The sequence below is a fragment of the Protopterus annectens genome, chromosome 7.part1 (genome assembly GCF_019279795.1).
Source record: "Protopterus annectens isolate FY-2018-M chromosome 7.part1, PAN1.0, whole genome shotgun sequence".
NCBI lineage: Eukaryota > Metazoa > Chordata > Ceratodontiformes > Protopteridae > Protopterus > Protopterus annectens.
Window position 1 is genome coordinate 431187736 of NC_056740.1, and position 27816 is coordinate 431215551.

Here is a 27816-nt window from a genome sequence, read left to right on the forward strand (position 1 = left end):
TTACCGTAATTATAGATGTCCTTCTCTTCCATGTTGCAGTATTCTAAATGTGGATTTACCCTTTTTACTCTCCAGTTCGTCCAGCCAGGTTTCCAAAGATTTTCAGTCCCAATAGGTGCTGACATTTGACGTGGCAGCAGGTATGTGGGCCATAAAAGTGATGTCTGCATGCACCAGCTCTCAGAACATAAAGCCCCAGTCGGAGCCAGTCCTATAAGGGCATAGAGTATATGCAGTCTGACAATTGGGGAAGATGGGAGGGAAGGAATACTGCAACATGGAAGAGAAGGACATCTATGACTATGGTCAGATTTTACACAAATTTCCTATTTCCTTCTACTCCAAAGTTGCAGTATTCTACATGTGGGCGAGTACCAAAGCTCACCAAAGGACTGGGAGGTGGTTTAGATGACGTTTCCAGCAATCCGTGTAGGGCAGCCCTGGCTCTGGAGATATGGTCCAGTTTGTAGTGTTTGGTGAAGGCGTGCACTGAGAACCAAGTAGCTGCCTCGAGTATGGAGTTAAGTCTGTCCCCTTAAAAAAAGGCTCCAGAAAAGGCCACTGCTCTGGTGGAGTGGGATTTGACATTGCCCTACAAGGTCTTTCCATGGTGTAGGTAACAGAAAGAAATGGCCCTGGAGATCCAGACTGAAATGGTCTGTTTGCTCACAGCTTTCCACAGGGCTCTGGGGCGGAAGGAGACAAACAGCTGATCTGATTTCCTAAAAAGGTTCGGTTGTATGTAGATAAAACCCAAGTTGTCTGTGGACATCTAGGGAATGAAGAACTCTCTCACTACCCCCCTGTGGGCTGAGAAAGAAGGTAGGCAGGTGGATGGCCTGGTTCAAGGATAGGTCATTCACTACTCTGGAGGTGAATGACAGGTTAGTTCAGAGTCACTCTGTGTAGGTGGAAGACAGAAAATGGTGGTGTAGCCATAAGAGCTTGCAACTCAGACCCTTCTGGCTGAGGTCAGAGCTACCAATAAAACAGTTTTCCACATGCAAAATTTTATGGGAGCATTGTCTGCTGGCTCAAAGGGGGCTAGGGTGAGTTTTTCTAATACACAGTTAAGGTCCTAGGGAGGAGGAGATGGTTTCCTGGGTGGTCTCAAGTGAAGTACACTTTTGAGGAACAGTTTAGCAGGGAGTCTGGATGAAAGGGGTGGATCAAGAGCTAGCAGACAAATGTGCTTTCAGAAATTAGTATGACAGTCCTGTCTGCATTAGTTCACACAGGTAAGACATGAGAGGAGGAGTATTGCTTTCCAGCGCGTCCAACTGTCTATTGTGACACCAAACAGAAAACTCTTTTCCAATTCGAGAAAGGATTTTCTTGTGTTGGGTTTCCTGGCCTCCTGCAGGACACTGAGCACTTCTTCGTTGTATAGGTGTCCGAAGGGGATCAGAATTCTATCAGTCACAGGGTGAGGTGCAGGGATTGCCACTTTAGGTGTATCCAAGTCCCCTTGTGCTGTGTGAGCAGGTCCACTGAGGGGGGTAACTTGTGGTGACTGCCCTTGGACAAACTGAGGAGGAACCAGTGACATCTTGGCCAGTAGCAAGATGTTTGGCGAGCCCTGCTGAATTTTCAGCAGCACCTTTTGTATCAAGGGGAAGGGTGGGAATGCGTACAGAAATTTCCCTTCCAGGTCGAGAAAGCATCTGTTGCCAGTGCCTTGGGGTAATGTGTCCTGATACAGTACCCAGGAAGTTGCCTGTTTATGGAGAAGGCAAAGAGGTCTATTTGTGGTACATCTCACCTGTGGACCAGATTTAGGAAGACCTCTGTGAAGCATCCATTCGTGGTTGTCTGAAACGGTTCTGCTTAGATCTGCCTGGGAGTTGCGTTGGGACGGCATGTAGGCTGCCTGTAGAGTAATTCCCTGTGAGGTGGCCAGTTCCCACACCTGCAGAGGTAGTCTGCATAGAAGGTATGAATTTGTTCTGCCTTGTTTGTTGAGATACAAGAGGACAGTCTATGAATATCTTGGGAGGGCCCTGCTTTAGATAGGGTAGGAAGGCTTGTAGGGCAAGGAGGAATCTGTCCACAAACCTTGCACTTCTCTGCCCTTGAGTTGCTCCCCATACTAGATCTGAGGCATGTGTGCACTGTCTGGGATGGATTGGGAGTTTGTAGGGGGAAGCCTGGATTCTGGGCCACCCACCATCTCAATTCCTCTTTTAAACAGGGGAGGAGGGTACCTTTAGAGGGTGGGAGTGCTGAGTCCACACGGATTGTAGATACCAATGTAGTTTCCTCATGTGCATTCTTGCTAGGGGCAACATGGGGATGGTGGCTGCCATGGACCCCAGAAGTCTCAGAAATTGCGATCAGCACTGAGAATTGGAGGGCAGTGAGTAGGTTGCGAGTCAGGGTCACCACCTTTTCTAGTGGCAGGAAGGCCTTCATAAGGTCTGTCCAGATTCTGGATCCCAGGAAGACAATGTCCTGTGCTGGCTTCAGATTGGATTTTGGCAGGTGTAGCATAAGGGTCTGGGTGCGAAGACAGTCTTCCGCCTGGATTAGCAGTAAGCGAGGACTAGAGCCAAACACTTTGTAAATACCCTGGGAGCAGTAGAAAGCCCAAAGTGCAAGGCACAGAACTGAAAATGGGATGAGTCTGCCAGAAATCTGAGGTATTTCCTGAAAGTGGGTTTTATGGGGATGTGAAGGTAGGCATCCTTTATGTCCAGGGTTGTCATGAATCCCTGAGGAAGCAAAAGTTGAGGGGGTAGGGAGAGTGAACATCTTGAAGGTAGGAACTCTTAAGAAGGGGTTGAGGAGCGAGAGGTCTAGAATACACCTCCATGGTCCTTCCTTTCTGGGAACCAAAAAGATTCTGGAGTATAATCCCTTTCTTTTCGAATCTGTAGGCACTAGTTCTAGTGTTCTATAGTGCCTTGTATTTAGAAGGGTTTGCAGAACCTGTCGAAGAAGGGATAATTAACTGGTGGGTGGCTGGGGTATGCCCAGCCTTGGGGGAAGGGTGATCCAGGACAAAGTAGCCATTTTGTATGATGGACAGAATCCACTTGTCTGAGGTAATTAGAGATCACATGCAGGGACACAGACAAGCAAACAGGGGAAGGATGATTTGGGGGGGTTGATGACACTACCTGTCCTACCTGGAAAGGAAGGCCTTCGGCTGAGGGAAGGAGAAGCCCTGGATGGAGGAGGATGTCTTCTAGACCTTGGGGCTGTAGGTCTAGAGGCCTTCCTGATAGTCTTCGCCAGATTGTTCCCTCTGGAATTTAGGGATGGGCAAGACCAGGAAACGTTTTAGATCCTGTAATTATTTTCCTTTTTGTTGCAGTGATTTAAACAGGTCAGCCACTTTTTCACCAAATGGGGCAGGGTGATCCAAAGGTGCATCAATAAGTTTGGCCCTGAAGCCATCAGGAAGAGGCTGATGACATAGCCATGAGTATCTTAGTGCAGAGACTGATGCAGCTGACTTGGCTGAGGCTTCAGTTGCATCATAACTATCTCAATGAACGTCTATTCACCTGCGAGGCGAATGCTAGCAGAGAGGTCAAGGAAGCTATGTCTGCACCATCTGGAATGTCAGCTAATTCCTTAGTGGCCTTGTCCAACAGAACTTCACAATATTTGGTCATGAGTTTGGCAGTTAGTAGCGCTGAATGACAGGGTAGCAGATGTGTACATTTTCTTTCCAACCTCTCCATGGTTTTGCTGTCCTTGTCAGCTGGGAGATTGGTAGTGGTAGAAAGAAGCTTGGAAGCCAGTAGAGATGGGCTGGATCTGCAGGAAAATTTTTCCGTCTCGGGGACTTCGTAGATCAGTGGGGCTGGGGGTTGGGAGTCCGGGTTGATGGAAGCAGAAATAAAACCATCCAGAAATGCTGGCTGAATAGGAGGGATAGCAGGAGGAATGGGTGAGTCCATTTGTATCAAGTCGTAAAATCTCTTTTGTACTCAAGTCATATCCGAGGATTCCCACGTGAAGCGGTCTCATTTTATTGATAGTTTCCCCAAGGTTAAATCTTCTACAGGGGAGTCGGGTTCAATAGAGCCTTCCTCTGGAGATCCATATCCCAGGAGGAAAGATATGAGAGAGGAGTAAGAGTGAATCCTCTGAGGAATCAGACTGTTCCTCCTCCTCCAGTAGTTCTACCCTCTCATGAATGAGAGGTCTAGGGCTTAGGAGTGCCAGGGGTTTCTAAGGCAGCAAGCTAAGGGCCATGAAGGCATTAAACTGACTGAAGGCCTGCCAATCGGGCATGCTTTCAGAAACAGAAGATACATGCTTTGTTTTCTGTTTTTTGACTGTGTGTCTTGACTGGCAGAAGGCCTCTGGTCAGGCATAGGGAAGGCGGCAGAATTTGAAAATCCCAAAGTGAACGTTGGTTTTCCCCAGCATCCAAGGTGACGCTGGTGTAGCCTCCATAGATGTGGCATCTGCTCAGGTTTGTGCGGCTTCCTCAGAGGTACCCGGTTTATTCACACCGGCGGGAGTAGAATCCTCTTCCAGGCTGACATCTAGAACAGACTGAGGAATGGCTGGAAGAGGTGCAGCAGCAGCAGTAGGCCGCAAGGTCTTGACCCTCCTCTTGGGCGGTTCAGACAGGGTGTCAGCAGCCTCCATCCCAAACGCTATTTGTTTTAAACGTTGATTCTCCAAGTAGATATGCAAAGCCTGTTAGCGGCGACGTAAGGTCTTAAATTTACAAAATCGCACAGTTCTCGTGGTAGTGTTCCATGAGTAAGAGACACTGATTGTGGGCATATGTCAGGAATCTGCCAACCACAGTTACATTTGCCCTTTCCAGATAACATGAACAAACTAAGAACTAACAGTAGGGCTGAAGGGATCCCCAACAGCATACGTAACTGAATTTTTCCTTGATCCAACTTCTGCGAGAAGCAGGAGCACCTGACGTACAATTGACGGCTGATTAGTTCTGAGGCTTGGTGCGTGATGTCACTTTTATGGCCCACGTACCTGCTGCCATGTCAGACGCACCTAGAGGGATTGAAAATCTTTGGAAACCTGGACGGACAAACTGGAGAGGAAGGGTAAACACATGTAGAATACTGCAACATTGGAATAGAACATCTTTCTCATGTGTAGCCTGGCTAGGGTAACAATGACAGTAGCTGCCATGAGACCAAGTAGGCACATGAACTGCCTTGCCGAAATGTGGCTAACCAGGAGAAGCTCGTGGAAGTGTTTTTTTTACGGAGTAGACTTTGTCCTGAAGGAAAGCCTCCATCAAGGTCAGTTATCATCTTGCAGCCCAGGAAGATTTTGTCTTGGGCTGGGGTGGGTTATAACCGTCAGGTTGAGGGTGAACTCCAAGCTCTGAAATAGGGACATAGTGAACAGCAAGTCGTTCCAGAGAATGCCTTCCTCTTCTGCTAAAACGAGGTCATCTAGGTAGGGGTAAATTTGAAGGCCTTTTGTTCTGCAGTAAGCTACTGTAGGGGTTAGACACTTTGGTTTATCTGCTGCACCATGGGTCTTCACAAAGGGCAAAGCAGTAAAAGTGTGAAGAGGGTCCAGCAAAACATAAAAACTTTCTGTAGTTTGGATGAATGGGTATGTGGAAGTACGCCTCCTTCAAGTGCAAAGTGGCCATGAATGCCTTGGGTGGCAATAGTGGGAGAAGGCTTTGTAGGGACAACATTCTGAAGGGACCCTCAAAAAGAATTGAGAAGGGCAAATCCAGGATGGGCCTCCAAGGGCCATCCTTTGTTGGCACTAGAAATTGCCAGGAGTGGAATCCCCTCCCCTCTTGGTCTGAGGGCACTCTTCTATGGTCCCTTGGGCAAGATGATCTTTGATGATCTGTGGAATGAGATGTAGCTTTTTTTTGGGGGGGTTGCCTTGTGGTAGTGGCTTTTCCTGCTAGAACATGGAAGTACTCTCAACTATTGCCAATACCCACCAGTTTGAGGGGATTTTTTTTCCCCAGAGGGGTAGACAGTGAGAGGTGGGAAGAGAGGGGAAGGTGGCTTAGGCAGTCACGCATTACTGTTTCTATTACTGTTTCTATCTGGAAAGTGCTGCCTATGGGCAGGTTAAGAAAGGGCCGCCCCTTGGGGAAAGTGCCTTTCTAGATCCTTTTCTGTGTCTAGAGGAGGTAGAAGGGGCTTGGGGCTGACAAAGGTGGTCTTGGCAGGGTAGCTTCTGTAAAATATGAGGACTGGAGAGACCAATAAATGTTTTGAGGTCCTGAAATTCTTTTGCTTTTTTTCCTGGAGGCTTTTGAACAGCTCAGCAGACAAACAGAAATTTGTTAACCAGTGGTGCATACAAGATTTTTGTTTTGAAGTCTTCAGAGAGGGGCTGAAGCCTGAGCCAGGAGTACCTGCATAGTAGAGAGGCTGAAGCTGCAGATCTAGCAAAGGCCTCAGCCACATGACAGCTGCACTTAAGAGTGTCTGGCAACCTGTGAAGCTAAAAACAGCTTAGATGGGAGACCAGAGATTTGTTTGGAGAGTCAGGCAAGGAGGAAACTGAGGAGGATGCCTGAGCAACAATGTCCAGGGCATATTTTACCATGTGGGTCTGATACTGGATGACCCTGAATGTGTGTACATCTTCCCTAGTCTGCCCATGACCTTGCTGTCCTTGTCTGAAGACAGAAAGGAGGAGGAAAGTACAAGTCTGGACTGCATCAGGAGCCACTGCAATGACTGCAGGATCTGCTATAGGTGGCTTAATGAGGCATTTGTGCTCATCAGAGACCTTGTAAAGCCAGTCAGGTCTTTTGGGAGCTGGGGGTTGTAACTCAGGAATCTTAGAGGCTGATGGAAATGTATCCAGGTAAACTGGAATCACAGGGGGGAATAGCAGTGGGGGAATGTAACTCAACCTGGAGTAGTTCAAAACACTTAGTCAGGTACATCAGCGTTAAGGCTGTTTTCGTGGTCTTCTAGGTGGAAATTGAGGGTATGCAGATGGCCGCACAAGGTTTTGGGCACAAACGCCTGACAAATGGAGCAGGCCTTGCAGTTGTGAGACAGACCCAAGAGATTGATCGTGGGTATTCTTGTGGGGTATCTGATGGCCGCACTTACACTTGCACTTTTTGGATGATGAACAGGCATTAAATAAAAAAAATGACTGAGGTCCCCCAAAGGGGGCATTTACCAGATTTCTCGTAATCTTACGGCTGTGCTGGCAAAACCCGACGTTCAACTGGCAGCTGAAATTCTGAGGGTTGGTGCGTGTAGACGTCATTTTTATGGCCCATGTTGTGCTAATTACGTCAGACGTCCCACGCACCATACAGTGACTGAAAACTTTTGTATACTGGCTGGACATTCGAGTAGCAAGAAGAGAAAACCCTTATATGATGAATACTGCAACATGGGAATACAAGAACACCCTCAGAGTGGCATCCCACTTGAAATACTTCCTCATCTTGGTAGCTTCCCCAAAGGTAATATCTTCAGGGGGTGTCCCCCCCTCTCTAGGAATCCTTATCTGGGGAGTGGTCGCTCAGAGGGGAAGCTATTTGGGATAATTTGTTTAGAGATTCATCTGATGAAGAGGCACCTTCCTCCTGAGTTTGGGTGGGATGAAAGGAAGCAGCACAGGCTGGCCTGGGGCTAAGACCAGGCAGAGTAGCAGCACTAAAGGCTGTGGGCTTAAGAGCCATAAAGGCCTAAACCAAGAACTGTGAAAAGGTATGCCAGTCTGCCAGGTCCTCATAGGAAGCAGACAAATGTTTAGCCCCCCCCCCCTCTTGAGAGGAGTAGCTTTAGTAGAAAAAAAGTATAGCTGTAGACCTAACAGATGTCCTCCTCTTCCATGTTGCAGAATTCTAAACATAAGGGATCTTCCACCTGAGGAGACTCAAATGTCCGACCCCTATACAAAAGCGGAGTATGGCTGCTGTATTGTATGGTGGTTGGGACGTCACATGTAGGTACCAGAAATTATAGGCCATAAATGTGACGTCTGCATTCACAGACCCGAGAACTGAATGCCCCAGTCAGACAATAGTCTAAAGGGCATTAATCTAAGGGAAGCTGATCAGGATGTCATCCAGAGAGGGAAAGCTAACTGAATATAAAGAGGTAGATGTCTTAGTGGGGGTAGGAGAGAGGAATAGGAATACTGCAACATGGAAGAGAAGGACATCTATTGTTATGGTAAGATTTTACACAACTATGTCCTATTCTCCTGCTGCAGTATTCTAAACAGGAAGAGTACCAAAGCTCAGCACGTGTTATGCGTGGTAGCAAAACAACCTATGAAAACATGCAGGATGGCTTTTGCAAAGCCTGCCCTAGAGACACAGTCCAGCTTGTAATATTTAGTGAAAGTGTGACGTGAAGACCATGTGGCTGCCTCTAGGATAGTGGCAGTATCCAAGCCTTTGAAAAAAGCCCCTGAGGAGGCCACAGCCCTAGTTGAGTGGGCCGTCTCAGCGCAAGGAAGGCATTTGTCATGGAAAGAGTAACAAAAGGTAATAATGTTGGAAATCCAAGAAGAAATTGTTTGGAGACAGCTTTCCCCGGAGCCCTGGGGTGAAAGGAAACAAACTGGTTAGACTTCATATTCTTAGTCTTATCCACGTAATACCCAAGTGGTCTGTGAACATCAAAAACAATGGAGCACACACTCACTGCCATTCTGGGGAGAAGGAAAGGTGTGAAGTCAGACCCTACACTTATGAAATATCAGGTATGGTGAGATCGCCATGATTGCCTGTAGCTCTGAAACCCTCCTAGCCGAAGTTAGCGCTACCAAAAGCAATGTTTTCTAAGTGCACATCTTCAGGGAGGCTGACGCTGCTGGCTCAAAAGGTTCAGTGGTGAGTTTTTCTAGAATGTAATTCAAGTCTCAAGGAGGTGGAATGGGTGTTCTTGGTGGCCTGATATGGAGCACACTTTTAAGAAAAAACTTTACCTCTAATATTGATAGCAAAGGCGGACTTTGAGGTAGGCAAGCAAAAATAGCTGACAAATGGACTTTCACTGAGGAATATGAACGTTCTTTAGTTCACACAAGACCAAACTAGAGATACATCTGCCTGCAAAGGATCTAGTTTGTGAAGACACTAACTGGAGAACCTTCTCCATTTAAATAGGTAGAATCTCTTGGTAGTGGATTTCCTGGCTTCCTGCAGAAATAAAAGCACGCTCTGAGTAAAGGTGTCCAAAAGGGATAATAAGTTTATCACCCACAAGGTCAATTTGAGGGTTTGTAGGTGTGGGTGGATGAGAGATCTGTTGCGAGGGGGGCCCACCTTGGGAGGTAACCTGTGGTGATTACCCTTTGCTAGTGAAAAGGGGGACCAAATGCTGCCTTGGCCAAAAGGGAGTCACCAGCAAGATGGGGATGCAAAATCTGTCCCTCCTGGGACAGCAGGGAAGGGGTCTGATACAGGTGCCAGGGTGGCACTTGTCAGACTGCGTAAAAGTGGGTACCAGTGCTGGTGTGGTCAGTCTGGTGCAATAAGGATCGTCCTTGGCCTGTCCTGTTTGATCTTGAGTAGTACTTTCAAAAGGAGGGCCTGAGGGGGAAGGCATAGATTAAGAGGTTTTCCCATGTAAATGATAGGGTATTCACTTTCCATGCTTAGCTGTGGGGAATCTGGTGCAAAATTTACTCAATTGATGGTTTAGGGGGAGAAGCAAAAAGGTCCACCTCTGGTGTCCCCCACCTGTGGATAAGAAGTTTGAATGAGTTGGGTTCCAGTTTCCACCCGTGTAGGTCTATTAAATTTCTGCTTAAGTAGTCCGCTAGCGAGTTTTGTTTGCCTGGCAAAACTGAGCTTGCAGGTGCTCTCGGTTACTAAAGGCAGTGTTCCAGAGCCATGGCTAACCTGCAGAGTGGGCAGGAATGAGTTCCCCCAACTTATGTACCACAACTGTGGTGTTGTCTATCTTTATCAAGAGTTGTCCTGGAAGGATAAGGTATTTGAAAGCCGTCAGTGCATTCTGTACAGCTAACATTTCTTTTTGACTGATATGCAGGCGCATTTGTTCTGTGCTCCATTTACCTGCCATGTGAGCCCCCCCCCCATGCATAGTCTGATGAGTCTGTTGTCAGGGCTTGGATGGTGTGGGGTTGAATGAATGTGATTGCAGGCCTCTGCCCACTAAAAGAAACTCTGCCCTTAGGCAGGGAATGATAGGAATCATTGTTACCAGGTCCTGACAAAGTTGACACCAGGGACTAAGTATCATTAAAGCTTCCTCATATGCAGTCTTGCATATGGAATTAGGAGAATGCATGAGGCCATGAACCCTAGGGCTTGCAGTATTTTTCTTGCAGACAGCTGGATTTGGGTGGCCAGCAGTTTGAAGTCATTTGTCAAATAAACCTGCTTTTCTGGAGTAAGGAATGTCATCTGGGAAGTTGTGCGCAAGCTTGCCCACAGGAATACAATTTTTTGGCTGGGAACCAGACGAACTTTCTCGTTTATGGTATACCCCAGAGAAGTTAGGAGTCTCTTTACAAATGCCAGGGGTTATAGTAGCAATTCCTGACTGTCCGCCTGAATCAGGCAATCATCCAAGTATGGGTAAATTTGAATGTTTCTCTGCCTGCAGTATGCAATGGCTCGAGCCAGGAACTTTGTGAATACCCTGGGCGCAGCAGCTGAGCCAAAGGGAAGTGCAGATAACTGATAGTGCATAGAGCCTGCCCTGAAGCGTAGATATTTCCTGCAAGATTCCATTATGGGGATGTATAGACAGACTTCTTTTAAGTCTAGGGTGACCAGCCAGGAGACGCTGGCTAGCATAGGAAGCAATTGTTGCAGTGCAAGCATTCTGAACTTTGGGTACCACCAGGAAGGTGCTGAGAATTGAAAGATCCAGAATAGGGTGCCAAGAGCCCTCTTTTCTGGGCACCAGAAACAGTCTTGAGTAGAAACCCTGTCCCCCTTTGCTCTGTTGGAACAGGTTGACTATCCCTGATACTGAGAAAAGAAACTTACTTTTGGGCCTCTGCCCACTACTTTGGGGGAAGGTCTGGCAATCCGCTTGGGGTTGGCAATGAGTGGAAATTGCATCGGTATCCCCAGGATACAATGTTCCATCGGTCTGGGTAATGTACTCCCAGTTTTTTGCATGCAGGGCAAGTTTTCCTCCTAGGGGTGCAAGTACTCTGGCATGGCTGCGAAGGTGGCGTACCAACTCCCCGTTTTAGAGCAGGAGCACTCCACTGTTTAGATCTCTGCATACCTAGAGACTGTAATCTTTGTCGCCAGTTGCCTCTGGGTTTGGACTAAATGCCTGGGAGGGACTGGAAAGGACCAGTTTTCAGAAGCCAATGCTTACTGAATCTATGTGGCTGCACCTGTAAAAAAAAATCTTAACAGTTTGCATAGATTTAGCTTTTTCCTCCATCTTTTTAAGAACTTCTGCTTTTGTGCCAAACAATTTTTCCTGGTTTAATGGAGCATCTAGTAATTTTGCTTTGACACGGTCTGGCAAGATTTGCTCTTTCAGCCAAGCATGCTTCTCAGTACAGAGACCGACAGCAGCCCTGCAAGATGCTTCTAAGGCATCAAAACCACACTGCAAAGTATGTTTACTAACTTGGTTTGCAGAATGCATTAGCTGTTGTAAATCTTTATTTTCTGAAAAATCTGGAAGCAACAACATTTTTTGTTTAATTAGTTCCATAATATGCTGTTGGTACTCGGGTAGTACTTGTCAGGCTTTTCTAGGAGCTGGTGGTAAAGTATCAGGAATAAGACTGGATTCCATGAAGATACAATCTACAATGTCCAATGTCCAGGACAGGATGCATAGCTGGAGGCTTGTGCTGGGACAAGTCTAAAAATTATCTTTTTGGACTGAGAGTAGTCCTGGCATTCCCAGTGGAAATGCTCTCAAAGTATGCAAGGATTCACCAAAAGAAAAGTCCTCTGGAGGGGAGGCAGAGGGAATGGAATCCTCTGCATCTGAATCCTCATAGGTAGATAAGGGTATGTCCTGGTAATCAGAGGGGTCTGTAGAATCAGAAGGAAAATCAATTCTTTGTCTCTTAGAGGGGGGAGGCTGGTTTCCCCCAATTAAAATAGGCTCCATAGACAAAGAAGCAAACTGGCAGCATACCAGACTCCAAATGGGTCTCTGTAGAGGGCTGCGAATCGCTAGAAGTGGGCATCAGGGGCTGCAAAAAAGCGCCTCAGTGAGTACCGGCGAACTGGCGACTAGCTAAATGGAAGCGGCAGTTTTGGACCTACGCAATCTTGTCTTTATCCTTAAGTTTTTTTTTGTAAGATCGCACTCTGACGGCTTATGGAAGTAATTTCGGAAAACTGAGAGCGAAAGAATTTAGCGACAGATAGCCAGACGACGAACAGTTCGGGCGTTAAACAAGGCACAAAACCTGCAACGAGGAAAGTACAGTTTTGTACCTACCATAAATGTAGATGTCCGAGAGGTATGCATCTGCAGTCCTAACATATGGGTTGTCCTGCCTCTGGCAGCCCTTCGGTCGGCCGGATTCCAAAGTCTGGGTCTGGCCTCGGCTGATGTCGCACTTCACCCGTCATAGCTGCTGTGAATTGGGTATAAAAGGCATCAGCCGACGCCATTTTCCTCTGTTTCTTGCCCCAGATGCCAGGTGCCCTCTAGGAAGGCTAAATTTGGATAAATGCAAATGATTCCAAACAGTAGAGAGCAAACAAAAATAAACATGTATATACATATATACAAACAAATACACCATAATAGATTCCCCCAGCTAGCTACAAGATGGGTAAATACCCTAGGAGTACCACAGAGGGGAAGGAGGGTGGGTAATCCTGACTGCAGATGCATACCTCTCTGACATCTACATTTATGGTAGGTACAAAACTGTACTATGTCCTTCAAGGATGCATCTGCAGTCCTAATATATGGGTAGAATACCATAGCCAAACTGGGGGAGGAGGCACTAAGATGATTATGGTGTAGTTAAGATCCCTTGCAAAACAGCAGTTGCAAAACCTGCTCGGGATCTGGAGTATAAAGGTAGATTATAATGCTTGGCAAATGTATGCACGGAGCTCCAAGTAGCAGCCTCTAGAATGTCTTTGGTAGCCACTCCTTGTAAGAAAGCTGTAGTAGTGGCTGTAGCTCTTGTGGAGTGAGGCCTGATGTTTTCTGGAGTTGTCTTTCCATGAAAAGAGTAACAAAATCTAATGCAATTTCCTATCCATTTTGAGATTGTCTGTTTTGAAATTGCTTTTCCTTCCATTCCTGTTGCATATGCTACCAGAAGCTGGTCAGTTTTTCTATTGTTCTTGGTTCTGTCCAGATAGTAGCGCAATTGCCTGTGCACATCCAAGGTATGTAGTAGTCTTTCCCCTGTTCTGTGGGTTGGGGAAGAATGTTGGTAGGTGGATTGCTTGGTTCAATGATACCCTGGAGACCACCTTTGGCATAAAAGTAGGGTTAGTTCTCAAGGACACTATCCTGATGGAAGATAAGGAAGGGCTGTACTGCCATTAATGCCTGTAATTCAGAAACCCTTCTTGCTGAAGTGATTGCAAGCAGGAAAGCAGTTTTCCAAGATAAGAACTGTAATTCTGCTGTTGCTGCTGGCTCGAAAGGGGGAAGTGTTAACTTTTCCAGCACAAAGTTGAGGTCCCATGTAGGCAAAGGTGGCTTCCTTGGAGGCTTTACATTTTTAATTCCTCTCAGAAACTGCCTGAGTAGAGGATGAGAGAAGACTGGAGGATCCATGTTGTATTCTGCTGAAATTGCTGATGCATGAATCTTAATGGAGGAGTAAGACAGGCCATTGTGGAAAAGTTCTGTTAAGTATTCCAGGATGTTAGCTATGTTTGCTAATGATAAATGTTCTCATTTTGCTGCACTCCAAATGAGGTATCTTTTCCATTTGGCTGAGTAAGTCTTCCTTGTGGAGGGTCTGCGAGCCTCCAGTATAATGTCTTTAACCCTCTGGGATAAATCTGGGTTATTTTGTTTTATGTAATATTCCAGGCAGCTAGCTGTAGTGTTTTCAAGTTTGGATGTAGGATCTTGAAGTTGTTCTGTGTTAGCAGTAAAGGAACTAGAGGTAGAGGCCATGCGTGTGTCCGAGACATACTCAGTAGCAGGTACCAATGCTGCCTCGGCCAGTCTGGAGCTATCAGGATGATCCTCGGGCGATCTTCTTTGATCTTCAGTAGCACTTTGTGCATCAAAGGAAGAGGTGGGAATGCATATATGCTGTCAGGTTTTCCCAACTGAAGGAGAGGGAGTCCACCTTCCAAGCAAGTGGGTGGGATGTCCTTGTGCAGAATTTCCTCAATTGGTGGTTGTGTGGGGATGCGACAGGTCTATTTCTGGTAGTCCCCATTTCTTTGTAATGGATTTGAAGATGTCTGGATGCAGCATCCATTCGTGGGCATCCGTGGTAGTTCTGCTTAAGGTGTCTGCTAGTATATTTTCTTTTCCTGGCACAAATATGGCCTGGAGCTGAATGTTGAGGTTCAGGGGTACATTCCACAGGTCCATTGCCATCCGGCATAGAGGATATGAATGTGTGCCTCCTTGTTTGTTGATGTACCACATGACTGTGGTGTTGTCCGTCCTCATCAGCAAATGACCCTGTTGAAGAAACGGTCTGAATGTCTGAATTGCCTTTCACTGCCAGCATCTCTTTTTGATTTATGTGTAGGTTCAGCTGGTCTTGTGTCCATAGGCCTTGTATACACTTGTCCATGTGTGCCCCCCAGCCTAGGTCCGAGGCGTCCGTGGAGATAGTCTGGCTTGGGTTAGGTTTGTGGAAGGGCAGTTCAACTGACAGGCCTGAGCCCACCACAGGAATTCTTGCTTCAGGCATGTGATTATTGGAATCTGGACTTCTAGGCTGTGCTTGTGTTGAGACCATATATTCCTTAGGTACCATTGCAACTTCCTCATATGCAGCCTGGCATGTGGAATCACTATTATGCAGGATGCCATGTAACCCAGGGCTTGCAGGACTTTCCTTGCTGTAAGCTGGTTCTGTGTTGTTAATGCCATGAAATAGAGTGGTAGTTGCTTTTGCTTTTCTGCTGTGAGAAATGCCATCTGATTTGAAGTGTCCAGTTCTGCACCCAAGAATGTTATCCTTTGAGATGGTACCAGCCTTGACTTTTTCATGTTGACTGTGTATCCCAGGGCTTGCAGTAGTTGTATAACCTTTTCCAAATCTTGTGTTAATTTGGTCTTGTTGTCCGCTTGTATCAGGCAGTCGTCCAGGTATGGATAAATCTGAATTCCCTGAAGCCTGCAATGAGCAATTACTGATGCCAGGCATTTCGTGAATACTCTGGGCGCAGTAGATAAGCCAAAGGGCAATGCTGAGAATTGATAATGCTCTGATCCTGCAAGAAATCTGAGGTATCTTCTGCAATCTGGTCGAAGAAAGAGTCCCCAATGGGGTACTTAGCTTTTTAGAAGTCTTCGGTAGTAGAAAACTCTGGATCTGACCGACCGGCACTTGCGAACAGCTTCTGCTTCGGGCACCGCGCGGCAAGAAAGACTGAGGAAAATGGCGTCAGCTGATGCCTTTATACCCAATTCACAGCAGCTATGACGTCGGGTGAAGTGCGACATCAGCCGAGGCCAGACCCAGACTTTGGAATCCGGCCGACCGAAGGGCTGCCTGAGGCAGGACAACCCATATGTTAGGACTGCAGATGCATCCTTGAAGGACATAGTCATGGTCTGGCCCTAAACAGATAACGCATTAAGAATGAAAATCGGAGGTATTTGCTTACCACAGGCAAGACAATTGTTAACTTTTTCTGACATCGGTTAGTGCAAGAAAAAAGGATCCCCAACGGGGTACTTCGCTTTAGAAAACTTCAGGTCTGAAACCTGAAAAATGAAAATTTCAGGTAGCGGCAGTCACTTGCAAACTACTTCTGCTCCGGGCTCTCGTGGTAAGAAAAGCTGGTGTAATGGTGTTGGCTGCATGTTTTATACCCTTGAAGACCTGACATCATGGAAGAGGCGACAGCATCGGATCAAGAAATCCCAAGACTCTGGTATTTGGGCTGACTGAGGGCTACCTGCAGGCAGATAACCCAAGTGTGAGGACCAACAGTGAAACACAAAGATCATCCATGGCATTTCACCATACGAGTTTCGTAGTTGATTGCTCTGAAGGTCAAGGTTGAAGATGTATAAATTTTCTTCCCTAACCTATCATTTTGCTGTCTATCTGATGAAAGCAAAGAAGGAATCTGGATTGCTTATCCAGTTTGAAGCAATTACAGCAGGGTCTGACAAGGGAGGGTTAATGAGAAATTTACAGTTGTCAGGAACCTGTCTGGTGCAGCTGGCTGAGAAATGGGAGCTTTGGAGGATGAGGCAAAAAGCATCCAAGTATGCAGGAATAACTGGAGAGATGGCTGAAGAAGGGGATTCCATCTGGAGAAGCTCATATCTTTTCTGAACCTATCACTTGAGTGAAATCCCACTTGAAATACTCCATTTTGGAAACTGTTTCCCCAAATGAAATGTCTTCTGGTGGGGAATCACCCTCTAGGGAGTCCTCTTCCAGTCACCAGTATCTTAAGGGGAAGCCAGTTGTGAAGTATAAGAAAGTAAATTGAAGAGGAAGACTCCTCTTCTGTAGTGTGAGGCAAGGATGCAGGCCTGGGGCACAAGGCTGACAAAGCAGATGGGGCCTGTGAAGTAGAAGGCCTAAAGGCCATGAAGGGTTGGAAAAGAAACTGGGAAAATGCTTGCCAATACAGGATACCCTCAGAGGAAGCAGACAAGTGTTTAGTTTTTTGCTTCATTTTGAGTGAGGGTGTCCCAGGTCTGCTCTGGCGGAGGCCTAGGATCCAAGGTCATAGATGGAAAGTACAGTTGTGTACACTTACCATAAATGTAGATGTAAGTTTAGTCACTGTTGCAGTCATTACATTTGGGTAATCTGCTGGCAGGTTGCCCTCAGTCGGCCTGAATAACCAAGTCTTGGGTACTGCGTTGGTTGCGGTTTCCTTTTCCATGACGTCAGGTCGTCAGGGATATAAAAGATGCAGCAGACGCCATTTCATTCAGTTTTTCTTGCCCCAGATGTCAGGAGCCCCCCAAATGGGGAGCACAACAAAAAAATTATATATATATATATATATATATATATAATATATATATATATATATATATATATATATATATATATATATATATATATATATATATATATATATATATATATATATATATATATAAATATATATATAACAGCAACATATGAAAATGCACTTTTAGCAACAAACTTTACCTTCATCTAAAAGCAAATACACCACAAAGAAAAAGAAGCACTAGGAGCCACAAGTCACACAAACTTTTAGTTATGTACTCACCATAACTTCAGATGTTTGGGATCCATCTCGCCTACATTCTGACTGATGGGTTCGGAGCCGATCCCTCGGCTCCGACTCGGCACGCTTATGCCAAAGAGCGAAGTCTCTTATTGGCTGAGCTTACTATATCCCAGGATGCACCACTACCAGTCCCCCAGATCTAGTTTGTCCGCATACATGCACACATGCACGCCCTGCTTATATAACATCGTCAGATGAAACAAGATAAAACAGTAGAACTCAAAACCGCTCAATCTCTTCTGATCTCCAAGGCAGGGGAAGGAGGGTGGGTATTAGAATGTAGTAGATGGATCCCAAACATCTGAAGTTATGGTGAGTACATAACTAAAAGATGTTATGTGATCCTATCTCGCCTACATTCTGACTGATGGGACAGCGTCCCTAGCACCTGAATCCTGGGTGGCTCACTGGAAAACACTCCTGAGTACCGTGGAACCAAATGATGCTCGCCTTTAGATGCCACATCCAATTTATAGTGGGAAATGAAAGTGTGCGGATTGGACCAAGTAGCCGCAGCACAAATCTCGATATAGCGAGCTTGGAATGAAAAGCTATAGAAGTCGCCATAGCCCTGGTAGAGTGAGCTTTGATAGATGTTGTAAGCTGCTTATTCAAGAAGAATAAGCCTGAGTTATACAATCTCTAATCCATTTGGAGATAGTAGCTTTTGTGATGGTTTTACCCAATTTATTATCTGAGAAGGACACAAACAGCTGGTCTGACTTACGACATTGCTGAGTCCTGTCCAAATAGAAGCGCAATTGCCTGTGAACATCCAATTTATGGAGAGTGTATTCTGCTTCATTGGAGAATTTTGGGAAGAAAACTGGTAGCTCTAGAGATTGTTGGAGACAGAGATTAGAACAGACCTTTGGGACAAAGGATGGATTAGGCCTAAGTGATACTCTACCCTTGTGGAAAATCAAGTACGGTGGTTTAATAGACAGGGCTTGAAGCTCTGAGACTCTTCTTGCAGAAGTAATTGCAACTAAGAAGGCAGTTTTCCAAGACAGATATTTTAACTCACATGTAGCAGCCGGTTCAAAAGGGGAAGATGTTAATGCACGAAGCACCAAATCAAGATCCCACGGAGGCGCAGGATGAAAAACTGGGGGTCTTAACAGGCCCGCACCTTTAATGAAAGTTTTGCATAGTCTGCTGCTCATCAATGGAAGATCCATGGATTCGTGGAATTTAGAGATAGCCGCTAGTTGGACTTTAATAGTAGAGACAGAAGATTCTTGATTAAACAGGGATGTTAAGAATTTCAAAACCTCTGGGATTGGAGCAGTGATAGGGTCTAAGCCCTTGAGTTGAGCCCCGATAGCAAACCTCTTCCACTTACTGAGATACAATTTCTTAGTGGTGGGTTTGTGGGCTGAAGATAAAATGTGAATAACTTCCGGGTCTAATGTGTGACTTCTGACTAAAGTCGGAAGTGGAGGAGCCAAGCTGTCAACTTCAAGGAGTGAAGGGACTGATGCTGTCGTCCCGACTGATGAATTAACAGATCCGGAATTAGGTCTAAAGTCCACGGATCGTCCACCGCATGTTTCTTCAGGTAGGGAAACCATACCTGACGAGGCCAGTATGGGGCAATTAGTATCATTATGGACCCCAATTGAGAAGCTTTTTGAATGACTTTGGAGAGAAGTGGAATCGGAGGAAAGGCATAAAGTAGCCCTGTTGGCCAAGGTTGTGCTAGAGCATCCATAGCTGGTACTCCCTGATGTGGAGTCAAGGAGAAGAACCTTTTGCACTTCGTGTTTAGTGGTGTTGCAAATAGGTCGCAGCACGGCGTCCCCCATCTCCTGAAAACCTGAGCTGCTACTGTTTTGTTTAGGGACCACTCGTGAGGAGAGAGAATTGTTCTGCTTAATCTGTCTGCCAGTATATTTGATTTCCCCGGAATGTGGGTCGCTACCAAGAAACGGCTGGTAGCTACAGCCCATTCCCACACCCTCATGGCCTCTCTGCAAAGGGGGTAAGATCTGGTCCCTCCTTGTTTGTTTAGATACCAGACCACCGACATGTTGTCTGTGTGGATGGCGATTATGCCCTGAGGAGAAACCTGTGTAAGGCCTGTAGGGACAGAAGTACCGCCTCATCTCCAATACATTGATGTGGAGAAGAGTTTCGTCTGGAAGCCAGGAGCCCTGAACTAACCTGCCCAGACAATGCCCCCCCCCACCCTGTCTGGGAGGCATCTGTCGTCAGGGTGACCACTGGAGAGGGAATAACAAAAGGACTTCCTTGATTTAGATTGGATGTCTGAAGCCACCAGCGAAGGTCCCGCTTTGCATGTTTCTGTAATTATAATGGGATGATTGAGGGAAGGTCCTGAAAGGACCATTGAGTTGACAATAGCCACTGAAGAATCCTCATGTGCAATCTTGCCAGAGGAACTAGAAGAACCGTGGCAGACATCGAACCTAAAACTTGTAGGACCATCCTGGCTGGGGCTTTGGATCTTGAAATCAGGGCTTGAACCTGGCCTTGTAAAGTTTGGATCCTTTCGGTCGGAAGAAAACGCGCATCAATCTTGAGTCTATCTCTGCTCCTATGAATCTTATGCGCTGAGAGGGCAGCAAGACAGACTTTGACCAATTGAATGTAATTCCCAGGGTAGCACCCAGGGAGATGGTGGCTTTGAGGTTGTCCATTAGTAGATGCCTGGTGGTGGCAGTCAGGAGCCAGTCGTCCAGATAGGGAAACACTTGGAATCCAAGACTCCTCAGGTGAGCAGTCACTACTGCCAAACACTTGGTGAACACCCTGGGGGCTGTGGTGAGACCAAAGGGCAGTGCACAAAATTGGAAATGACCGCCTCCCAGGCTGAAGCGCAGATACCTCCTGGACGCCTGATGTATCGGTATGTGATAATAGGCGTCCTTGAGGTCTATGGAGCACATCCAAACATCCTTCAACAATGGGGGAATGGATTGTAACGTGACCATTCGGAATTTGGATTTCGTGACGGATTGGTTTAGTCTGCTGAGATCCAAAATTGGTCTCAGGTCCCCTGTCTTTTTTGGCACTAAAAAGAACCTCGAGTAATTTCCGGATCCGATCTGGTCTGTGGGGACCGGTTGGATGACTCCTTTTTCTAGCAGCTTTAAAGCTTCTGCGGCTGCAATTTCCCTTTGACTGGGTGGTGGGTCCGGGATTTTTTTGGACGGTGGGGGTGAGCATGTGAATGGGATGGTGTAACCTCCGGCAATGATCCGAAGCACCCATCTGTCCTGGAGTGATTGACTCCCAGGCTTTTAGGTGCTTGGCAAAACGGCACCCGACTGGCTCTGGAGCAGCACAGCCGGGCAATCCCTCACGAGGTGTGGGAGGCTGAAGAGCCACGAAAGGACTCGCGGTCTCCAGAATTGCGGGGCCCTCTGCCGCCTCTGGGACGGCGTCTCCCAGAAAAATTTCACCGTCCTCTGCCTCTGGAAGGGGAATCTTCCTGCTGTTGAGGAAAAAACTTACGTGATTTACGGAACCACTTCCCTCCTCCTTTAGCCTTGGGATAAGGCCGAAAGGGAGTGGAATAACGGGCACCTACGGCAGATAAAGTTTTTCCCTCTTGCTCACAGTGGGTAAGGGTGTCTTTAACCTTAGGTCCAAACAAAGAGGACCCATCAAAGGGAGCGTCGGCGAAGGAAGACTTGAAGGCCTCCGCAAACTGACACAAGCGGAGCCAGGCTTGTCTCCGTAGAGCCACGCCTGTGCCTGCCGCTCTACCCGCCCCTTCGGCCGCATATGAAATGAGCCTCATGGACGAGTTAGAAATTGACGTAAGGATAGCCAACTGAGAGCTAACCGACTGGGCTAGCTGCTCAGGTAGGTTACCCGAGAGGGAATCTGACAGCTCCTTGACCAGATCCCTCTGAAGCCTGGTAAAATGTGCCAAATAATTCAGAGACCTTAAAGTAAAGGCCGCTGAAGTCAGGGTGCGCTTCCACCTGTCCATGCCCCTAGACTTCTTATTAGGAGGATGGACGGACGTTGAAGCCACAGCCACGTCCTGTTGTGTAGCAGATGCCACCACCATGGCATCTACAGCCACGCCTTTAGTGAGGAACTCCTTCTCGGGTGGGGCAGACAAAAATTTATTAGGACGAGAAGGGACTGGTTCCACGGTATCTGGATGTTCCCACGCCCTTCGACAAACTAAATCCAGGAGCTCGAAGGGCGGAGACACCCAGGAGGCGGAGGGCTGAGCCCCAAAGGCCTTGAGGAGCACTGACTCATCAGCAGAGGGGGGTTTGGATATCCAGCCGCCTCGTTTGAGGATCTCTTAAGATGTCTGCAAATGAGACATCATCCGAGGACGACTTCGGGGACCCCTCCGCATCATCAAGATCAGTGTCCGATGTAATAGACTCTGGGGAGTCCACGTGCTTCCTCTTGCACGATCTCTTCCTTGGGGGTTCCTCTGAAGACAACTCCGAAGAACCCTCAGGAGGAGGGGAACCCCCAATGGGGGTAACCTCAGGCCCAGGGCTCCGCTGCCTACGGACAGGGAACTGCCAAAGACCCAGTCTCCACGCCCAGGGAAGGTGCCGGTAAAGCCGGAGAGATGGTCAAGACTTGGCCAAGGCACTCCTCATAGCTCTGAAAGCCGGACCCCAGAATCCTGGGAGTGTCCGTCCCGAGCCATGATAGCCGACGGAAGTCCCGCAGCCGCACCGAGAGGAGGCTCGAACAGATAGCATAGGTCCCAAACATCACCCCGGTCCAGCCGAAGAAGTCCGTGTACCAAACTCGGACCAAGGCCGGTTGGAGTAAGGGTCGGAGCCGACCCTAAGATCTCCACTGGCTCCAACAGCACCTGCTCCGACTGAGCCGGGCGGTCGGAGGAGGAATAGCAATGGGATGGGCATGCTATCGGCTCGAAGCCAACTGGGTCGGAGCGAAACAAATTTTTGAAAGACTGGGGACTGGAACAGTCTTTGGAGCACCCTGTCTATATCCGAATCAGACATCCTCGATGACTTAGAGGATACTGAACGGGTTCGAGATGGCCTCCAACGGCCCCAAAGGGTTAGGGGACCGGCTCCGGCGACTCGATGACTATCGGCGCAAGGAATACCCACACTAGTTTCCATCGGTGCCGAGGAGGACTTGCGCCGAGGAGGAAGTGTCTGAGCGGGCAACCTTGTCGGCTCCGAGACCAGTGGAGCCGACGGTGACATGCCTCTCGATGCCCCAGCCATCGGCTCCGAAGCCAGAGGAGTCGAGACTGGTGGCATCGAGGCAGACCGTTCGCCCTCGGCTCAAGTCCTTGGAGCCGAAGGAGAAGCCTGCCTATGTCTTTTGGCCGGATCCGACGGACTGGTCGGTGCCGACGCCTTTTCTTTTTAGCTGGAGAAGGAGAGGATGCTAAAGCTTCTTCAAAGGAGGGTTTTATTAAGCCTTTAAGAATGAGTTTATTTTTCCTCTCCTGGAGGACCCTCGAGGAAAAAGCGTGACACACGCTGCATGACTCTTGTAAATGTTTTGCACCCAAACAATAAACACAGAGAGAGTGGTCATCTGTGATTGACATTTTAAAATTACATTTGGTGCATTTTTTAAAGCCCGAAGGCCTAGGATTCTGAGACATTATGACCAATAATGCAGTAATTCTCTGTCCTAATTTGACTTGACTTAACTGACTACAAAAATCAGTTTACAACTGCCGATTTAAACAATCCGGAACAATAAACTCAAGGGGATCTGAAATCCCAAGGTTTGAGAGGGGTTGACTGACCGGGAAAGGCCCTACAGATGAAGGAGGCCTGAAATCAGAAAACGCCCAATCACACTACAAGTTTTCACAAAAAAAACTCCAATCACTACACAAAGCACAGAGTAGCCGTTAAAACAGCTTTTTATGATAGGAACAGCAAAATTCTGACAGAAAAAAGTAAGTAAAATACTACTCAGCTCAGCCAGCTCGAGACCACGTCTTTGCTAGTTAGCGGCAAACGAGATCTGGGGGACTGGTAGTGGTGCATCCTGGGATATAGTAAGCTCAGCCAATAAGAGACTTCGCTCTTTGGCATAAGCGTGCCGAGTCGGAGCCGAGGGATCGGCTCCGAACCCATCAGTCAGAATGTAGGCGAGATAGGATCACATAACATCTGACTATTCAATACAATAGCACAAAAATCCACCGAGAAACGCTGAACTATTGCTGAAGTTACATTGTTAACGGAAAACGCGGAGTAGTTCAGCATTTCTCAGATTTTTGTGCTACTGTATTGAATAAAGTCAGTTCATGTGACTCGTGGCTCCTAGTGCTTCTGTTTATTATTGTGGTCCAGTTGCTGAATCAAAATACACCACAAAGGCTTTATAGTATAGTGAAGGAAAGAGAAGTTATAGAAAAGGGTGGCAAGGTGGGTAACCCCAGACTGCAACAGTGAATATATTCTAACATCTACATTTATGGTAAGTGTACACAACTGTACTATGTTTCTTCGTGTTTCACTGCTGCAGTCATTACATTTGGGTAGAATCCCAAAGCTATGGATTAACTAAACAGCATTAGGAGCGGCTATAAGGCCCTGCAGAACTGCAGTCTGCCCTGGACTTAGAGAAGAGGTTCAGATGACAATGCTTTGTGAAGGTATGAACAGAGCTCCAAATAGCAGCTTCTAGAATGTCTTTGGTTGAAAGGCTGCTGAGGAAGAGCCAGCTCTGGTGGAATGTGACCAGATTCCCTTGGGTACAGGTTTACCATGATGCAAGTAGCAGAAACGAATGCAGTGGCTTATCCACTTAGAAATAGTCTGCTTTGAAATAGCCTTCCCCTCTGATCCTGAAGCAAATGCCACCAGTAGTTACTCAGACTGAGAAATCTGGCCCTGTTTAGTAGAATCTGTCTGTGTACATCCAACGAATGCAGAATCCGCTCCCCCTTGTTCTGCGGATTTAGGTAAAGTTAGCAGGTAAACAGTTTGGTTAAGAGCCACACTGGATATCACCTCAGGCATAAAGGAAGGATTGGTCCTGAAGGACACCCTGTCTGGGTAAAATGTAATAAAAGGCTCCACAGCCATGAGAACTTGGTAGTTCTAAAACCCTTCTTGCTGAAGTGATTGCCAAAAGTAAACTGTTTTCCAAGATAAAAACTTTATATCCGCAGTAGCTGCTGGTCCAGGAGGAGGCAGGGTGAGTTTTTCCGGCACAAAATTGAGGTCCCATGCAGGAGTTGGTGATGCTCTGGGAGGCCTTAAATTTTTGGCCCCTCTAAGATACTGTTTTAGCAGAGGATGAGAAGATGTGAGACTCAGTGTTGTAATGAGCCGAGATGGTAGAGGCATGGATTTTTTTTTATTAAAAAGGATAGGCCCTTGTCAAGCATCTCAGTCAAGTATTGTAAAATCTGAAGGATATTTGGTTTTGCTGTGTCCATTCCTTGTGTTTGGTTCCAAGCACAGAATCTTTTTCCAATTATCAGCATAAGATTTTCTAGTACTAGGCCTTCTGGCTTCCAAAATTACATCCACAACCAATTTACTGAGTGGTGTTGTTTGAATTAAATGATCATCCATGCTGCAAGGTTCAGAGTTTGGAGCTGTGTGTGCAGAATTTGACTGTTCTGCTGAGACAGTAGAAGAGGTATTTGAGGCAAGTTCCAAGGAGGGAGTCTAGACATATTCCTTAGAATTTGGTACCAGTGCTGCCGAGGCCGGTCCGGAGCAATTAGGATCATTTTTGGGTTTTCCTGTCTGACCTTTAGTAAGACCTTGGAGAGAAGAGGCAGAGGGGGCTTTTCCAACTGAAGGGTAAAACATCCACTTTCCATGCTTGTCTGTGATACATCCTTGTGCAGAATTTGTCCAGTTGATAATTTTGGGGGGAGGCAAAAAGATCTATGTCTGGGCTCCCCATTTCTATTACCATACTGAAGACTTGTGGATCCAGTTTCCACTCATGCGGGTCCATAAGATTTCTGCTTAGGTAGTCTGCCAGAGTATTTTGTTTTCCTGGCAGGAATTGAGCTTGAAGATGTACTTAGCAAGTCAAGGCTGTGTTCCACAATGCCATGGCTAGTCTGCAAACGGGGTAGGAATGTGTACCCCCCCTACCTGTTTACGTACCACATAACAGTGGTGTTGTCCATCTATCAGTACTTGTCCTGGATGAAGTAAGTCCTTGAAGGCTGTCAGGGCATTCTGAACAGCTAGTATCTCTTCCTGGTTGATATGCAGATGCATTTGTTTTGGGCTCCATATGCCCTGAATGCATCTCCCCACCAGGTGAGCTCCCCAAGCATAGTCTGATGAGTCTGTAGTTAGGGTTTGGGTGGCAGGGGGTAGAGTGAATAACGGTCCTTGTTTTGGTGGCATGTCTCTGCCCACCAAAGAAACTCCTGTTGTAGGCAGTGAATGAAACGAATCATTCTTTCCAGACTGACAATGTTGACTCCATAAACTTTTTAGGTACCACTGAAGTTTCCTCATATGCAGTCGTGCATATGAAATTAGTAGAACCCCAAAGCCTGCAGAATTTATCTTGCAGATAACTGGGTTTTTGTTGCCAACTGTTTGAAGTATATAGTCAGTTGCCAGCGTAAGGTAAGCCATCTGGGCAGTTGTATTCAAGCTTGCACCCAGGAATGTAATTTTTTTTGAGAGGGTACCAGTTGTGATTTTTTTTTTGTTTATTGTGTACCCTAGGCATGTTAGAAGCCTTTGTACAAATGCCAGATGTTGAAGAATGTGGTTTTCTGCTTGAATGAGACAGTCGTTCAAGCAAGGATAAATTTGCATGCTTCTTTGTCTGCAAAATGCAATTACTTGTGCCACGCACTTTGTAAAGACCCTGGGCAGAGTAGACAAGCCAAAGGGCAGTGCAGAGAATTGGTAATGCATAAAACCTGCCTTGAAGCAAAGGTATCTTCAGCACGATTCCCTTATTGGGATATGCAGGTATGCCTCTTAAGTCTACAGTCACTAATAACCAAGCGTTCTTGCCCAGCATAGGCAGTAGCTGTTGTAAAGACAGCATTTTGAATTTTGGAATGTCCAGGAACGTGTTCAAAATCCATAAGTCCAGTATTGGACGCCAGGCAGTCTTTTCTGGGTACCAGGAACAGCCTTTAATAAAAACCTTGTCCTTTTTTGTTCTGGTACTGGCTGAATACCCCCCATATCCATGAGGAACGTAACTTGCTTCTGAGCCTCTGCCCATTGATTTTGTGGCAGATCTGGCCAACCGTTTGGAAATGGCAAAGTATGGAAATGAAATCTGTACCCTTGGATACTATGTTTAATACCCACTTGTCCTGGGTAATTAACTGCCAATTTTGAGCATGAAGTGCTAATTTTTCTCCCAAGGGGGCTGCCAAAAGATAAGTGCTTGGTAATGGTAGAGGGAAATCATTGAGACTGCTTACTGTAGGTTTGTGCTTTGTTTCCTCCAGATTTGGAGGTGGAGGCACCCCATTACTTTGACCTGCAAGAACCCTGTGAATGGTATCTAGAGCATCTGGATTTGCCTTGAGAGGCACTGTTGTGGACACAGGAAAGGACCAATTTTTAGTAGGCCAGTGCTTACTGAATCTGGGAGGCTGCACTTGTAAGAAATCTTTTACAGTTTGCATAGATTTAGCTTTGTCTTCCATTTTCTTTAAAATCTCTTCTGCCTTATCAATCATGCTGTAAATGGGCATCCAACAATTAAGCTAACATTATCAGGCAGATTTTGCTCCCTGAACCAGACATGCCTTCTAATGATAGATCCAGTAACTGCAGCCCTGCAAGAGGCCTCCAAGGAATCAAAACCACATTGTAAAGTATGCTTTCCAACCTGTTCTGCTGCATGCAATAATTTTTGTAATTATTTTCCAAACAATCAGAAATCAACATAATTTTCTGTTTCAATAGGCCCACAACATGCTGTTGATATTTAAGCATATGAAACTGGCAGTTTAAAGGCCCTAATTGCCAAGGTTGCAGACGTATAAACCTTCTTTCACCATCTATTCAGCACCCTGGAATCTCTATCAGAGGGGGTATGATTTTTGGCTGTAGAGGCCTTTACACCTTTGGGACCCTGTGAGATAGTTGTGGGAGTCAGGAACGCTAATATATATGTTTGGCTTACTTGGAGCCGGAGGTAGGGAATCAGGAGCCATGCTTGATTCTGTAAACACAATGACTAATACAGGAGATGTAGCCAAAGGCCTATGCTGAGGAAGGAAATCCCTAAGCCTCTTTTTTGATTCAGAGGAATCCTGACTCTCCCAATGAAAATGCTCCCTTAAAGTATGCAAGGTTTCTCCAAAAGAATAATCCTCAGGAGGCGATGCAGATGGGATGGATTCTTCTGCATCTGAATCCTCATAGGATGGTATAGAAAATTCCTGATCAGAAGAGGAATCAGAAGAAACAGAAACCTGATCTGAAGATACATAATCAGCGTCTTGCCTAGGCCTCTTTTTTTTTGGGGGGGGGGGGGGGTTGACCATCTGTTTTTTTAGGCATAGGGGCCTGAGCATGTGGCTCATGCATCTG

The 27816-nt window shown here is 46.6% G+C and overlaps 1 protein-coding gene across 7 annotated transcripts in view; it reads right to left on the reverse strand.

Moving 5' to 3' along the window:
* SLTM (SAFB like transcription modulator) overlaps positions 1-27816 on the reverse strand; it is a 738342-nt gene that overhangs the window by 42795 nt on the left and 667731 nt on the right. The window lies entirely within an intron of this gene.